We start from the raw sequence: 17,679 nt of genomic DNA, 5'->3' as shown, positions 1-17,679 counted from the left end.
TCGTATATAGGAACGCTTACCTTCATGCAGAGAAAGCAACTATGGAGTGATGTTTGTATGCCTACTAAAATATAGTTTGGAGAAAGTTCGAGAGTCATATCTGGGAAGATTACAGTCACTTAGAGAAAGCAACTCTCGGGGGGTGTTTCGTAGGCCTGCTAAACTCTATTTTCAATGAAGTGTTAGAATAATATATGGGAACTCAGTGAAAGCAACGTCGTGGTTGTGGTTCCTAGGCATACTAACCTGTAATTTGGAAGAAGCAAGAGAATCACATGTAGAGCCGCTTACATTCCGGCACCGAAAACAACTATGGGGTGGTGTTTTGTAGGCTTGCAAAACTCTAGTTTGGACGAAGTTTGAGAGTCATATATAGGAAAGTTTACAGTCATGTATAGAAAACAACTCTCTGGGTGTGGAATGTAGGCCTGCTAAACTCTATTTTGGTTGAAGTGTGAGAGTCATATATGGGAATGCTTACATTCACTCAGAGAAAACAACGTTTGGGTGGTGGTTTGTAGGGCATACTAAACTGTAGTTTGGAAGAAGTACGAGAGTCCTATATAGGAACACTTACATTCACGCAGAGAAAGCACTTATAGCGTCAGGTTTTGTAGGCATGCTAAACTGCAGTTTGGAAGAAGTTGGAGAACCTTATACAGGAATGATTACCATCACCTAGGGAAAGCAACTCTCGGGAGATTGTTTGTACACATGCTAAACTCTAATTTGGATGAAGTGTGAGAGTCAAACATGGGACCGCTTACATTCCCTCAGAGAAACAACATTAGGCTGGTTTTTGTAGGCATACTAATTAGTTTGGAAGAAGTACGAGAATGATATTTGGGAACGCTTACATTCACCCAGAGAAAGCAACTACGGGGTGGTGTTTTGTAAGCATGCTATAGTTTGGAAGAAGTTCTAAACCTGAACAGTCACTTAGAGAAAGCAACTCTTGGTGGGTGATTATTAGGTCTGCTAAATTGTATTTTGAAAGAAGTACCAGAGTCATATATACTAATGCTTACATTCATGCAAAGAAAAAACTATGGGGTGATGTTTTGTGGGCATGTTAACCTGTAGTTTGGAAGAATTTGGAGAGTCTTATTTAGGAAAGCTTACAGTCACCTAGAGAAAGCAACTCTCGGGAGATCCTTTCTTGGCCTGCTAAACTCTACTTTGCATCAATTGTGAGAGTCAAACATGGGAATGCTTTCATTCATTCAGAGAACGCAACGTTTGGGTGGTGGTTTGTAGGCATTCTAAACTGTATTTTGGAGGAAGTACGAGAGTCATATATATGAATGCTTACATTCAGGCAGAGAAAGCCACTCTGGGGTCGTATTTTGTTGGCATGGTAAACTGTGGTTTGGAAGAAGTTCGAGCGTCTTATATAGGAAAGATTACAGCGACACAGAGAAAACAGCTCTCGGAAGTTTATTGGTAGGCCTGCTAAACTCTAATTTGGATGAAATGTGAGAACGCTTGCATTCATTCACTCAGAGAAAGAAACATTATCGTGATGGTTTGAAGGCATAATAACTGTAGTTGGGAAGAAGTAGGAGAGTCATATATATGAACGGTTACATTCACGCAGAGAAAGCAACTGTGGGGTGGCGCAGGTATGCATGTTAATCTGTAGTTTGGAGGAAGTGCGAGAGTCGTATCTGGGGAAAATTACAGTCACTTAGAGAAAGGAACCATCTTGGGCTGGTTTGTAGATCTGCTAAATTCTATTTTGGAAACAGAGTGTGAGTCATATATGGGAACGCTTATGTTCACTCAGAGAAAGCAACCACGGTGTGGTGTTTTGTTGGCATGCTGTAGTTTGAAAGAAGTTGGAGATTCTTATATAGGAAAGTTTACAGTCACCTAGAGAAAGCAACTCACGGGGTGTGGTTTGTAGGCCTGCTAAACTCTAATTTAGATGAAGTGAGAGAGGCATATATATGAACGCTTATATTGATCCAGAGAAAGTAACTATGGGGTGGTGTTTTGTAGGCATGCTAAAATATAATTTGGAAGAAGTTCGAAAGCAGACAGTCACTTAGAGAAAACAACTCTCGGCGGTTCATTTTTCGGTCTGCTAAATTGTATTTTGAAAGAAGTACCAGAGTCATATATACAAACGCTTACATTCATGCAGAGAAAGCAACTGTGGGGTGGTGTTTTCTAGGCATGCTAAACTCTAGTTTGGACGAAGTTTGAGAATCACATATAAGAAAGCTTAGAGTCACTTAGAGAAAGGAAATCTCTGGTGTGGAATGTAGGCGTGCTAAACTCTATTTTGGTTTCAGAGTGAGAGTCATATATGGGAAGGCTTACATTCACTCAGAGAAAGCTACGATGATGTGGTGGTTTGTAGGCATACTAAACTCTAGTTTGGAAGAAGTAGGAGAATGATATATGGGAACACTTACATTCATGCAGAGAAAGCAATTATGGGGTGGATTTTTTGTAGCCATGCTAATCTCTATTTTGCAAGAAGTTAAAGAGTAATATATAGGAAAGCGTACCGTCATTTATAGAAACCAACTTTCGGGGGATGGTTTGTAGGCCTGCAAAACTCTACTTTGGAAGAAGGGGGAGAGTCATTTTGGGGACTGCGTACATTCACTCAGAGAAATCAACGATGGGGTTGTGGTTTGTAGGCATACTAAACCCTAGTTTGGAAGAAGTACGAGAATCATATATAGGAACGCTTACATTCATGCAGAGAAAGCAACTATGGAGTGATGTTTGTATGCCTACTAAACTATAGTTTGGGGGATGTTCGAGAGTCATATCTGGGATGCTTACAGTCATTTAGAGAAAGCAACTCTTGGGGGGGTGGTTCGTAGGCCTGCTAAACTCTATTTTCAATGAAGTGTTAGAATCATATACAGGAACGCTTACATTCACTCAGAGAAAGCAACGTTGGGGTGGCCGTTTTTGAGCATACTGAACTCTACTTTGGAAGAGGTACGAGAGACATATACAGGAACGCTTACATTAACACAGAGAAAGCAAATACCGGGTGCTGTAGTGCAGGCATGCTAAACTATAGATTGGAAGAAGTTCGAAAGCTGACAGTCATTTACAGAAAGCAACTCTTGGCGGGTGATTTTTAGGTCTGCTAAATTGTATTTTGAAAGACGTACCAGAGTCATATAGACAAACGCTTACATTCATGCAGAGAAAGAAACTATGGGGTGATGTGTTGTTGGCATGCTAAACTGCGGTTTGGAAGGAGTTCGAGAGTGTTATATAGGATAACTTACAGTCACCTAGAGAAAGCAACACTCGGGACAGCTTTGCAAGCCTGTAAACACTAATTAGCAGCAATTGTGAGAGTCAAACATGGGAACGCTTACATTCACTCAGAGAACACAACGTTTGGGTGGTGATTTGTAGGCATCATAACTGTAGTTTGGAAGAAGTAGGAGAGTCATATATATGAACGGTTACCTTCACGCAGAGAAAGCAACTGATGGGTGGCGTATGTACGCATGTTAATGTATACTTTGGAGGAAGTTCGGGAGTCTTATCTGGGGAAAATTGCAGTCACTTAGAGAAAGCAACCATCGGGGGCCGTTTTGTAGATCTGCTAAATTCTATTTTGGAAGAAGAGAGAAAGTCATATGTGGGAACGCTTATGTTCACTCAGAGAAATCAACGATGGGGCAGTGTTTCGTTGGCATGCTAAACTGTAGTTTGGAAGAAGTTCGCGAGTCTTATATAAGAAAGCTTACAGTCACCTAGAGAAAGTAACTCTCGGCAGATTGTTTCTAAGCATGCTAAACCCTAATTTGCATCAATTGTGAGAGTCAAACATGGGAACGCTTACATTCACTCAGAGAACGCAACGTTTGGGTGGTGGTTTGTAAGCATTCTCAACTGTATTTTGGAGGAAGTAGGAGAGTCATATATACGAATGCTTACATTCACGCAGAGAAAGCAACTCTGGGGTCGTATTTTGTTGGCATGCTAAACTGTGGTTTGGAAGAAGTTCGAGAGCCTTATATAGGAAAGATTACAGTGACACAGAGAAAACAACTCTCTGTAGTTTGTTGGTAGGTCTGCTAAACTGTAATTTGGATGAAGTGTGAGAACGCTTGCATTCACTCAGAGAAAGAACTTTGTCGTGGTGGTTTGTAGGAATAACAACTGTAGTTCGAAGAAGTAGGAGAGTCATATATGAACGGTTACATTCACGCAGAGAAAGCAATTGTGGGGTGGTGTATGTAATCATCATAATCTGTAGTTTGGAGGAAGTTCAAGAGTCATATCTGGGGAAAATTAGAGTCACTTAGAGAAAGGAACCATCGGGGGCTGGTGTGTAGGTCTGTTAAATTCTATTTTGGAAGAAGAGTGAGAGTCATATATGGGAACGCTTATGTTCACCCAGAGAAATCAACGATGGGGCGCTGTATTGTTGGCATGCCAAACTGTAGTTTGGAAGAAGTTCGAGAGTCTTATATAGGAAAGTTTACAGTCACCTAGAGAAAGCAACTCACAGGAAGTGGTTTGTAGGCCGCTAAACTCTAATTTGGATGAAGTGAAAGAGGCATACATGGATACGCTTCATTCACTCAGAGAAAGGTAAATTGTGGTGCCGGTTTTTAGGTATACTAAACTCCAGTTTGGAAGAAGTACGAGAGACATATATATGAATGCTTTTATGGACGCAGAGAAAGCAACTATGGGGTGGTGTTTTGTTGGCATGCTAAAATATAGTTTGGAAGAAGTTCGAAAGCAGACAGTCAGAGAAAGCAACTCTTGGCGGTAGATTTTTAGGTCTGCTAAATTGTATTTTGAAAGAAGTACCAGTGTCATATATACAAACGCTTACATTCATGCAGAGAAAGCAACTGTGGGGTGGTGTTTTCTAGGCGTGCTAAACTCTAGTTTGGACGAAGTTTGAGAATCACATTTAAGAAAGCTGAGAGTCTCTTAGGGAAAGCAAATTTCTGGTTGTGGAATGTAGGCGTGCTAAATTCTATTTTGGTTTAAGATTGAGAGTCATATATGGAAAGGGTTACATTCACTCAGAGAAAGCAACGATGATGTGGTGGTTTGTAGGCATACTAAACTCTAGTTTGGAAGAAGTAGGAAAATGATATTTGGGAATGCTTACATTCATGCAGAGAAAGCAATTATGGGGTGGGTTTTTGTACCCATGCTAATCTCTAGTTTGGAAGAAGTTATATAGGAAAGCGTACAGTCATTTATAGAAACCAACTTTCGGGGGATGGACGGTAGGCCTGCAAAACTCTACTTTGGAAGAAGTGTGAGAGTCATATTGGGGACCACGTACATTGACTCAGAGAAATCAAGGATGGGCTTGTGTTTTGTAGGCATACTAAACTCTAGTTTGGAGGAAGTACGAGAATCATATATAGGAACGCTTACATTCATGCAGAGAAAGCAACTATGGAGTGATGTTTTTATACCTACTAAACTATAGTTTGGAGGAAGTTTAGAATCTTATATAGCAAAGCTTACAGTCACCTAGAGAGAGCAACTCTCGGGAGATGGTTTCTAAGCCTGCTAATTTGCACCAACTGTTAAAGTCAAATATGGGAAGGTTTACATCCACTCAGAACGCAAGGTTTGGGTTGTAGTTTGTGGCCATAATAACTGTAGTTCGGAAGAAGTAGGAAAGTCATATGTATGAACGGTTACATTCACGCAGAGAAAGCAACTATGGAGTGATGTTTGTATGCCTACTAAACTATAGTTTGGAGGATGTAACTCTCGGGGGGTGGTTCGTAGGCCTGCTAAACTCTATTTTCAATGAAGTGTTAAAATCATATACAGGAACGCTTACATTCACTCAGAGAAAGCAACGTTGGGGTGGCCGTTTTTGAGCATACTAAACTCTACTTTGGAAGAGGTACGAGAGACATAAATACGAATGCTTACATTAACACAGAGAAAGCAAATACGGGGTGCTGTAGTGCAGGCATGCTAAACTATAGATTGGAAGAAGTTCAAAAGCTGACAGTCACTTAGAGAAAGCAACTCTTGGCGGGTGATTTTTTCAGTCTGCTAAATTGTATTTTGAAAGACGTGTCAGAGTCTTATATACAAACGCTTACATTCATGCGTAGAAAGAAAATATGGGGTGATGTGTTGTGGGGATGCTAAACTGCAGTTTGGAAGGAGTTCGAGAGTGTTATTTGGATAGCTTACAGTCACCTAGAGAAAGCAACACTCAGGAGAGCTTTGCAAGCCTGCTAAACTCTAACTAGCAGCAATTGTGAGAGTCAAACATTGGAACGCTTACATTCACTCAGAGAACACAACGTTTGGGTGGTGGTTTGTAGGCATAATAACTGTAGTTCAGAAGAAGTAGGAGAGTCATATATATGAACGGTTACATTCACGCAGAGAAAGCAACTGTTGGGTGGCGTGTGTATGCATGCTAATCTGTAGTTTGGAGGAAGTGCGAGAGTCATATCTGGGGAAAATTACAGTAACCTAGAGAAAGCAACTCTCGGGAGATTGTTTCTAAGCATGCTAAATTCTAATTTGCATCAATTGTGAGAGTCAAACATGGGAACGCTTACATTCACTCAGAGAACGCAACGTTTGGGTGGTGGTTTGTAAGCATTCTAAACTGTATTTTGGAGGAAGTAGGAGAGTCATATATACGAATGCTTACATTCACGCAGAGAAAGCAACTCTGGGGTCGTATTTTGTTGGCATGCTAAACTGTGGTTTGGAAGAAGTTCGAGAGCCTTACATAAGAAAGATTACAGTGACACAGAGAAAAACAACTCTCTGTAGTTTGTTGGTAGGTCTGCTAAACTGTAATTTGGATGAAGTGTGAGAATGCTTGCATTCACTCAGAGAAAGAACGTTGTCGTGATGGTTTGTAGGAATAAATGCTGTAGTTTAAAAGAAGGAGAGTCATATATGAACGGTTACATTCACGCAGAGAAAGCAACTGTGGGGTGGCCTATGTAATCATCATAATCTATAGTTTGGAGAAAGTTCGAGAGTCATATGTGGGAAAAATTAGAGTCACGTAGAGAATTGGAACCATCAGGTGTTGTGTAGGTCTGCTAAATTCTATTTTGGAAGAAGAGTGAGAGTCATATATGGGAACGCTTATGTTCACTCAGAGAAATCAACGATGGGGCGCTGTATTGTTGGCATGCTAAACTGTAGTTTGGAAGAAGTTCGAGAGTCTTATATAGGAAAGTTTACAGTCACCTAGAGAATGCAACTCACAGGAGGTGGTTTGTGGGCCACTAAACTCTAATTTGGATGAAGTGAAAGAGGCATACATGGATAGGCTTCATTCACTCAGAGAAAGGTAAATTGTGGTGCCGGTTTTTAGGTATACTAAACTCCAGTTTGGAAGAAGTACGAGAGTCATATATATGAACGCTTATATGGACGCAGAGAAAGCAACTATGGGGTGGTGTTTTGTAGGCATGCTAAAATATAATTTGGAAGAAGTTCGAAAGCTGACAGTGACTTAGAGTATACAACTCTTGGCGGTTGATTTTGAGGTCTGCTAAATTGTATTTTGAAAGAAGTACCAGAGTCATATATAAAATCTCTTACATTTATGCTGAGAAAAACTATGTGGTGATGTTTTGTTGGCGTGCTGAAATGTAGTTTCGAAGAAGTTCGACAGTCTTTTATAGGAAACCTTACAGTCCCCTAGAGGAAGCAACTTTCGAGAGATAGTTTGTAAGCCTGCTAAACTCTACTTTGCATCATTTGGAACAGTCATACTTGGGAACGCTAACATTCTCTCAGAGAACTTAACTTTTGGGTGGTTGTTTGTAAGCATACTAAACGGTATTTTGGAAGTAGCAGAGTCATATATATGAGCGCTTACATTCACCCAGAGAGGGCCACTATGGGGTGGTGTTTTGTAGGCCTGCTAAAATATAATTTGGAAGAAGTTCGAAAGCTGACAGTGACTTAGAGAAGGCAACTCTCGGCGGTTGATTTAGAGGTTGCTAAATTGTATTTTGAAAGAAGTACCAGAGTCATATATAAAATCGCTTATATTTATGCTGAGAAAGAAACTATGTGGTGATGTTTTGTTGGCGTGCTGAAATGTAGTTTCGAAGAAGTTCGACAGTCTTTTATAGGAAAGCTTACAGTCCCCCAGAGGAAGCAACTTTCGAGAGATAGTTTGTAAGCCTGCTAAACTCTACTTTGCATCATTTGGAACAGTCATACTTGGGAACGCTAACATTCTCTCAGAGAACGCAACGTTTGGTTGGTTGTTTGTAAGCATACTAAACTGTATTTTGGAAGAAGTAGCAGAGTCATATATACAAGTGCTTACATTCACGCAGAGAGGGCAACTATGGGGTGGTGTTTTGTAGGCATGCAAATCTCTAGTTGCGAAGAAGTTAAGAGTAATAGGAAAGCTTACAGTCTCATAGAGAAAGCAACCCTTGGGGGCTGGTTTGTAGTTCTGCTAAATTCTATTTTGGATGAAGTGTGAATCATAAACGGGAACGCTAACATTCACTCAGAGAAAGCAGGGTTGCGGTGGTGGTTTTTAGTCACACTAAACTGGAGTTTGGAGGAAGTACGAGAATAAAAGAATGCTTACATTCACTCAGAAAAAGCAACGTTGGGGAGGTGGTTTGTAGGTGTACTATACTTTGGAAGAAGTACGAGCGTGATGCATAGGAACGCTTACATTCACGCAAACTATGGGGTGGCCTTTTGTTGGCATGCTAAACTATGTTCCAAAGTCATATATAGGAAAGCTTATAGTGAGAGAAAGCAACTCTCAGGCGGTGTTTTGTAGGTCCGGTAAATTGCATTTTGAAAGCAGTCCGAGATTCATATAAGGGAAAGCCTATATCCACTCAGAGAAAGCAATGTTGGGCTGGTGGTTTGTAGGCATACTAAACTGTATTTTGGAACTCGTATGTATGACTCTCACACTTGATCCAAATTAGAGTTCACCAGGCCTATAAACCACATCCTGAAAGTTGCTTTCTCTAGGTGAATGTAAGCTTTCCTATATAAAACTCTTGAACTTCTTCCAAACTACAGTTTAGCATGCCAACAATACACCACCGGATCGTTGCTTTCTCTGAGTGAACATAAGCATTCCCTTATATGAATCTCTTTTTCCAAAATAGAATTTAGCAGACCTACAAACCAGTCCCCGATGGTTGATTTAGCTATGTGACTGTAATTTTCCCTAGATATGACTCTCGAATTTCCTCCAAACTATAGATTAGCACGCGTACATACGGTACCCAACAGTTTCTTTCTCTGCGTGAATGTAACCGTTCATATATATGACTTTCCTACTTTTTCCGAACTACAGTTATTATGGCCACAAACCACAACCCAAACGTTGCGTTCTGAGTGGATGTAAACCTTCCCATGTTTGACTTTAACAATCGGTGCAAATTAGTTTAGCAGGCTTAGAAACCATCTCCCGAGAGTTGCTTTCTCTAGGTGACTGTAAGCTTTCCTATATAAGACTCTCGAACTTCTTAGAAGTTTTGTGGGCAGTTTAGCATGCCCACAAAACATCACCCCATAGTTTCTTTCTCTGCATGAATGTAACCGTTTGTAACTATGATTCTGGTACTTATTTCAAAACACAATTTAGCAGACCTAAAAATCACCCGCAGAGAGTTTCTTTCTCTAAGTGACAGCTTTCGAACTTCTTCCAAACTACAGTTTAGCATGCCTAAAAACACGAACCCATAGTGGCTTTCAGTGCCTGAATGTAAGCGGTTCTATATGTGATTCTTTTGCTTCTTCCAAATTACAGGTTAGTATACCTACAAACCACCACCCCAACGTTGCTTTGTCTGAGTGAATGTAAGCGTTCCTGTATATGATTGTAACACTTCATTGAAAATAGAGTTTAGCAGGCCTACGAACCACCCCCAGAGAGTTGCTTTCTCTAAATGACTGTAAGCTTCCCAGATATGACTCTCGAACATCCTCCAAACTATAGTTTAGTAGGCATACAAATATCACTCCATAGTTGCTTTCTCTGCATGAATGTAAGCGTTCCTATATATGATTCTCGTACTTCCTCCAAACTAGAGTTTAGTATGCCTACAAAACACAATCCCATCCTTGATTTCTCTGAGTCAATGTACTTGGTCCCCAATATGACTCTCCCCCTTCTTCCAAAGTAGAGTTTTGCAGGCCTACCATCCATCCCCCGTAAATTGGTTTCTATAAATGAGTGTACGCTTTCCTATATAACTTCTTCCAAACTAGAGATTAGCATGGGTGCAAAAAATCCACCGCATAATTGCTTTCTCTGCATGAATGTAAGCGTTCCCATATATCATTCTCCTACTTCTTCCAAACTAGAGTTTAGTATGCCTACAAACCACCACACCATCGTTGCTTTCTCTGAGTGAATGTAACCCTTTCCATATATGATGCTCAGTCTTAAACCACAATAGAGTTTAGCACGCCTACATTCCACAACCAGAGATTTGCTTTCTCTAAGTGATTCTAAGCTTTCTTATATGTGATTCTCAAACTTCGTCCAAACTAGATTTTAGCATGCCTACAATACACCACCCCACAGATGCTTTCTCTGCATGAATGTAAGCGTTCTTATATATGACACTGGTACTTCTTTCAAAATACAATTTAGCAGACCTCTAAATCAACCGCCGAGAGTTGCCTTCTCTAAGTGACTGTCTGCTTTCGAACTTCTTCCAAATTATATTTTAGCATGCCTACAAAACACCACCCCATAGTTGCTTTCTCTGCGTCCATATAAGCGTTCATATATATGACTCTCGTACTTCTTCCAAACTGGAGTTTAGTATACCTAAAAACCGCCACTCCAACTTACCTTTCTCTGAGTGAATGAAGCATATCCATGTATGCCTCTTTCACTTCATCCAAATTAGAGTTTAGCGGCCTACAAACCACCTCCTGTGAGTTGCTTTCTCTAGGTGACTGTAAACTTTCCTATATAAGACTCTCGAACTTCTTCCAAACTACAGTTTGGCATGCCAACAATACAGCGCCCCATCATTGATTTCTCTGAGTGAACATAAGCGTTCCCATATATGACTCTCACTCTTTTTCCAAAATAGAATTTAACAGACCTACACACCAGCCCAAGATGGTTCCTTTCTCTAAGTGACTCTAATTTTCCCCAGATATGACTCTCGAACTTCCTCCAAACTACAGATTATGATGATTACATACACCACCCCACAATTGCTTTCTCTGCGTGAATGTAACCGTTCATATATGACTCTCCTACTTCTTCGAACTACAGTTGTTATTCCTACAAACCACCACGACAAAGTTCTTTCTCTGAGTGAATGCAAGCATTCTCACACTTCATCCAAATTACAGTTTAGCAGACCTACCAACAAACTACAGAGAGTTGTTTTCTCTGTGTCACTGTAATCTTTCCTACATAAGGCTTTCGAACTTCTTCCAAACCACAGTTTAGCATGCCAACAAAATACGACCCCAGAGTTGCTTTCTCTGCGTGAATGTAAGCATTCGTATATATGACTCTCCTACTTCCTCCAAAATACAGTTAGAATGCTTACAAACCACCACCCAAACGTTGCGTTCTCTGAGTGAATGTAAGCGTTCCCATGTTTGACTCTCACAATTGATGCAAATTAGGGTTTAGCATGCTTAGAAACAATCTGCCGAGAGTTACTTTCTCTAGGTGACTGTAAGCTTTCTTATATAAGACTCGCGAACTTCTTCCAAACTACAGTTTAGCATGCCAACGAAACACTGCCCCATCGTTGATTTCTCTGAGTGAACATAAGCGTTCCCACATATGACTTTCTCTCTTCTTCCAAAATAGAATTTAGCAGATCTACAAAACGGCCCCCGATGGTTGCTTTCTCTAAGTGACTGCAATTTTCCCCAGATAAGACTCCCGAACTTCCTCCAAAGTATACATTAACATGCGTACATACGCCACCCATCAGTTGCTTTCTCTGCGTGAAGGTAACCGTTCATATATATGACTCTCCTACTTCTTCCAAACTACAGTTATGATGCCTACAAATCACCACCCAAACGTTGTGTTCTCTGAGTGAATGTAAGCGTTCCCATGTTTGACTCTCACAATTGCTGCTAATTAGTGTTTACAGGCTTGCAAAGCTGCCCCGAGTGTTGCTTTCTCTAGGTGACTGTAAGTTATCCTATATAACACTCTCGAACTCCTTCCAAACTGCAGTTTAGCATCCCCACAACACATCACCCCATAGTTTCTTTCTCTGCATGAATGTAAGCGTTTGTCTATATGACTCTGGTACGTCTTTCAAAATACAATTTAGCAGACCTAAAAATCACCCGCTAAGAGTTGCTTTCTGTAAATGACTGTCAGCTTTCGAACTTCTTCCAATCTATAGTTTAGCATGCCTGCACTACAGCACCCCATATTTGCTTTCTCTGTGTTAATGTAAGCGTTCCTGTATATGTCTCTCGTACCTCTTCCAAAGTAGAGTTCAGTAAGCTCAAAAACGGCCACCCCAACGTTGCTTTCTCTGAGTGAATGTAAGCGTTCCTGTATATGATTCTAACACTTCATTGAAAATAGAGTTTAGCAGGCCTACGAACCACCCCCCCAAGAGTTGCTTTCTCTAAATGACTGTAAACTTCCCAGATATGACTCTCGAACATCCCCCAAACTATAGTTTAGTAGGCATACAAACATCACTCCATAGTTGCTTTCTCTGCATGAATGTAAGCGTTCCTATATATGATTCTCGTACTTCTTCCAAACTAGAGTTTAGTATGCCTACAAACCACAACCCCATCGTTGATTTCTCTGAGTGAATGTACGCAGTCCCCAATATGACTCTCCCCCTTCTTCCAAAGTAGAGTTTTCAGGCCTACAAACCATCCCCCGAAAGTTGGTTTCTATAAATGACGGTACGTTTTCCTATATATTACTCTTTAACTTCTTGCAAAATAGAGATTAGCATGGCTACAAAAAATCCACCCCATAATTGCTTTCTCTGCATGAATGTAAGTGTTCCCATATATCATTCTCCTACTTCTTCCAAACTAGAGTTTAGTATGCCTACAAACCACCACATCATCGTAGCTTTCTCTGATTGAATGTAAGCCTTCCCATATATGACTCTCACTCTGAAACCAAAATAGAGTTTAGCACGCCTACATTCCACACCAGAGATTTCCTTTCTCTAAGTGACTCTAAGCTTTCTTATATGTGATTCTCAAACTTCGTCCAAACTAGAGTTTAGCATGCCTAGAAAACACCACCCCACAGTTGCTTTCTCTGCATGAATGTAAGCGTTTGTATATATGACTCTGGTACTTCTTTCAAAATACAATTTAGCAGACCGAAAAATGAACCGCCGAGAGTTGCTTTCTCTAAGTGACTGTCTGCTTTCGAACTTCTTCCAAATTATATTTTAGCATGCCTACAAAACACCACCCCATAGTTACTTTCTCTGGATCAATATAAGCGTTCATATATATGCCTCTCTCACTTCATCTAAATTAGAGTTTAGCAGGCCTACAAACCACACCCCGTGAGTTGCTTTCTCTAGGTGACTGTAAACTTTCCTATATAAGAATCTCCAACTTCTTTCAAACTACACCATGCCAACAAAACACCACACCGTGGTTGCTTTCTCTGAGTGAACATAAGCGTTCCCATATATGACTCACACTCTGTTTCCAAAATAGAATTTAGCAGATCTACAAACCAGCCCAAAATGGTTCCTTTCTCTAAGTGACTGTAATTTTCCCCAGATATGACTCTCGCACTTCCTCCAAACTACAGATTAACATGCATACCTGCGCCACCCCACAGTTGCTTTCTCTGCGTGAATGTAACCGTTCATATATATGACTCTCCTACTTCTTCCCAACTACAGTTATTATGCCTTCAAACCATCATGATAATGTTTCTTTCTCTGAGTGAATGAATGCAAGCGTTCTCACATTTCATCCAAATTAGAGTTTAGCAGGCCTACCAATAAACTTCCGAGAGCTGTTTTCTCTGTGTCGCTGTAATCTTTCCTATATAAGACTCTCGAACTTCTTCCAAACCACAGTTTACCATGCCAACAAAATACGACCCCAGAGTTGCTGTCTATGCCTGAATGTAAGCGTTCAGATATATGACTCTCGTACTTCCTCCAAAATACAGTTTAGAATGCCTACAAACCACCACCCAAACGTTGCGTTCTCTGAATGAATGAAAGCATTCCCATGTTTGACTCTCACAATTGATCCAAAGTAGAGTTTAGCAGGCCAAGAAAGGATCTCCCGAGAGTTGCTTTCTCTAGGTGACTGTAAGCTTTCCTAAATAAGACTCTCCAAATTCTTCCAAACTACAGGTTAACATGCCCACAAAACATCACCCCATAGTTTTTTCTTTGCATGAATGTAAGCATTAGTATATATGACTCTGGTACTTCTTTCAAAATACAATTTAGCAGACCTAAAAATCACCCACCAAGAGTTGCTTTCTCTAAGTGACTGTTCAGGTTTAGAACTTCTTCCAAACTATAGCATGCTTACAAAACACCACCCCGTAGTTGCTTTCTCTGGGTGAATGTAAGCGTTCCCAAATATCATTCTCGTACTTCTTCCAAACTATTTAGTATGCCTACAAAAACCAGCCCAATGTTGTTTCTCTGAGGGAATGTAAGCGGTCCCATGTTTGACTCTCACACTTCATCCAAATTAGAGTTTAGCATGTGTACAAACAATCTCCCAAGAGTTACTTTCCCTAGGTGATGGTAATCATTCCTGTATAAGGTTCTCCAACTTCTTCCAAACTGCAGTTTAGCATGCCTACAAAACCTGACACCATAAGTGCTTTCTCTGCGTGAATGTAAGTGTTCCTATATAGGACTCTCGTACTTCTTCCAAACTACAGTTTAGTATGCCCTACAAACCACCACCCAAACGTTGTTTTCTCTGAGTGAATGTAAGCGTTCCCATATATGACTCTCACACTTCAACCAAAATAGAGTTTAGCAGACCTACATTCCACACCCAGAGATTTGCTTTCTCTAAGTGACTGTAAGCTTTCTTATATGTGATTCTCAAACTTCGTCCAAACTAGAGTTTAGCATGCCTATAAAACACCACCCCATAGTTACTTTCAGTGCGTCAAAATGTATGTGTTCCTATATGTGATTCTCGTGCTTCTTCCAAACTGCAGTTTAGTAAGCCTACAAACAACCCCATCGTTGCTTTCTCTTAGGGAATGTAAGCGTTCTCATATATGACTCTCACACTTCAACCAAAACAGGGTTTTGCAGGCCTACAAACCACCCGCCAAGACTTGCTTTTTCAAAGTGGCTGTTACCTTTCCTATATAGGACTCTGGAACTTCTCCCAAGCTAGACTTTAACATGTCTACCTGACACTACTCCGTAGTTGCTCTCGGTGTGTGAATGTAAGCGTTCCTATATATGAGTCTTGTACTTCTTCCTAACTAGCATCTGGCATGCCAAAATAACACTCCCCCATAGTTGCTTTCTTTGAGTCAATGTAAACATTCCTATATATGTCTCTCGCACTTCTTCCAAACTTGAGTTATGTCTACAAACCAATCCCCGACAGCTGTTTTCTCTGAACGAATTTAAGCGTTCCTATATAGGACTATGGCACTTCCTCCAAACTAGAGTTTAGCAAGCCTACACTCCACCCCCGTTCGTTGCTTTCTCTAAGTTACTGTAAGCTTTCCTATACATGGCTCTCGAAATTTTCCAAACTAGAGTTAGCATGCCTACTATACACCTACACATAATTGCTTTGTCTGAGTGAATATAAGCCTTCCTATATATGACTGTCGCACTTTTTCCAAATTAGAGTGTAGCCAGCCTGGAAAGCACCCCTTATAGTTGCTTTCATTGAGTGAATGTTAACATTCCTATGTATGACTCTCGCAACTTTTCCAATCTAAGATTTTAGCAATGCCACAAATCCCCCGCCGAGAGTTCCTATACATAACTGTCCTCTTTTTCCAAGCTAGAGTTTAGGAAGCCTAGAAACCGTCCCCCCGTAGACGCTTTATGTGAATGTAAGCGTTCCTATATATGACTCTCGCCTTCCTCCAAACTAGAGCTTAGCAAGCCTACAAACCAACTCCCTATAATTGCTTTCTCTGAATGAATGATATCGTTCCTATATAAGACTCTCGAACTTCTTCCAAACCAGAGTTTAACAAGCCAAAAAAGCACCCCCCATAGATGCTTCCTCTAACTCAAAGCTAATATTCCTATATATGATTCAGCTTCTTCATCCAAACTAGAGTAAGGCAAGCCTACAAATCACACACCAATAGTTGCTTTCTATCAGTAAATGTAAGCATCCCTATATATGACTATAGCAATTCTTCCAAACTGGAGTTTAGCAAGCCTCCAGACCCCCGGACCCCACTCCATAGTACCCTGGGCATTGGCGCCTGCCTGTCATGCAGGACATAGGGGCGGACCCTCATCTCAGACACGGCATTGGTGGATTGTAGGCTTTTTTAAGTTTTTGAATTGAAGAAGTCTGAGAATTGGAATTGGGTTTAGGGTAAGGTTAGGTGTTAGGGACTAGGATTAGGTTTAGGGGTTAGGGTTTTAGGTTAGAATTAGGGTTAGGATTACTGTTAGGGTTAGAGATTAGGATTATGTTTAGTGGTTGGGTTTAGGTTTAGGGTGAGAGGCAAGAGTAAGGGTCAGGGATTAGGGTTACTGTTAGGAGTTAGATTCAGGGCTTACTAAGGGTTTGGTTTAGAGATAGGGTTAGGGCTTACGTTTAACGGTGTGTGTTAGGGCACGGGCCCTGTCTAACGTACGGGGCACTGTGGGTGTGGAGCAAGGCTGGGTCCCCACTTCATCGTACCCTGGGTGTTGGGCTTCAACTGTCATGCAGGACAAAGGCAGAGGCTCATCTCACGCATGGTTAGGATTAAGGTTTAAGTTTAGGGTCAGGGTTGAGGGTTAGGGTGAGGGTTAACAGTTAGAGTTAGGGTAAGGGGGTTAGGGATAGGGTTAGGGTTAAGGGTTAGGTTTATGGTTCAGGTTTAAGGTTAGCATTAGAGGGTAGGGTTAGTGTAACTGTAGGTCAGTGTTGGGGTTAAATCTCTAGGCATTAGGGTAAAGGTTAGTGTTATGGTTAAGAGTTAGGGTTAGGGTTAGTGTTGGTAGGGTTAAGGTTAGGGTTGGCGTTTCAGAATTAGGGATTAGGTGTTATGGTTATGGCTAGGAGTTAGGGTTAGAATTACGGTATAGGCTTGTTCTCAGGGTGTCATGCATTAACGTTAAGATAAGGGGTTGAACTTAGGGTTACGGTGAGGTTTACGTGTTGAGGTGAGCAGTAGGATCAGGGTTAGGTGTTATGTTCTGGGTTAGGGTTATGGGTGACGGGTAGGGTTTATGCTTAGGGCATGGGCTCTGTATGCACTAGGAGGCGAAGTTAGGAGTCTGTGATGGTCGCTGAGAACACACTCTATCCCACGCAGTGTATGGGCCTCTCGGTTTCATGCCGGGCACTGTGGCAGAGCCGGCTTTCATGCATGGCTTAGTAGGATTGTAGGCTTTCAAAACTCTGAGAAAACAAGAAGTCTGAGAATTAGATTTAGGGTTAAAATTACGGCACGGTTTAGGGATGAAGATTAGTGATAGGGTGAGGGCTTAGGGTTAGGGGATAGGGTTAGGGTTAGGGTTGTGGTAGGGTGAAAGTTAGGGTTTTCATTTTAGA

This window comes from Eulemur rufifrons, chromosome 20 (assembly GCF_041146395.1).
Source record: "Eulemur rufifrons isolate Redbay chromosome 20, OSU_ERuf_1, whole genome shotgun sequence".
Classification (NCBI taxonomy): domain Eukaryota; kingdom Metazoa; phylum Chordata; class Mammalia; order Primates; family Lemuridae; genus Eulemur; species Eulemur rufifrons.
Note: the sequence above shows the minus strand (reverse complement) of the source record.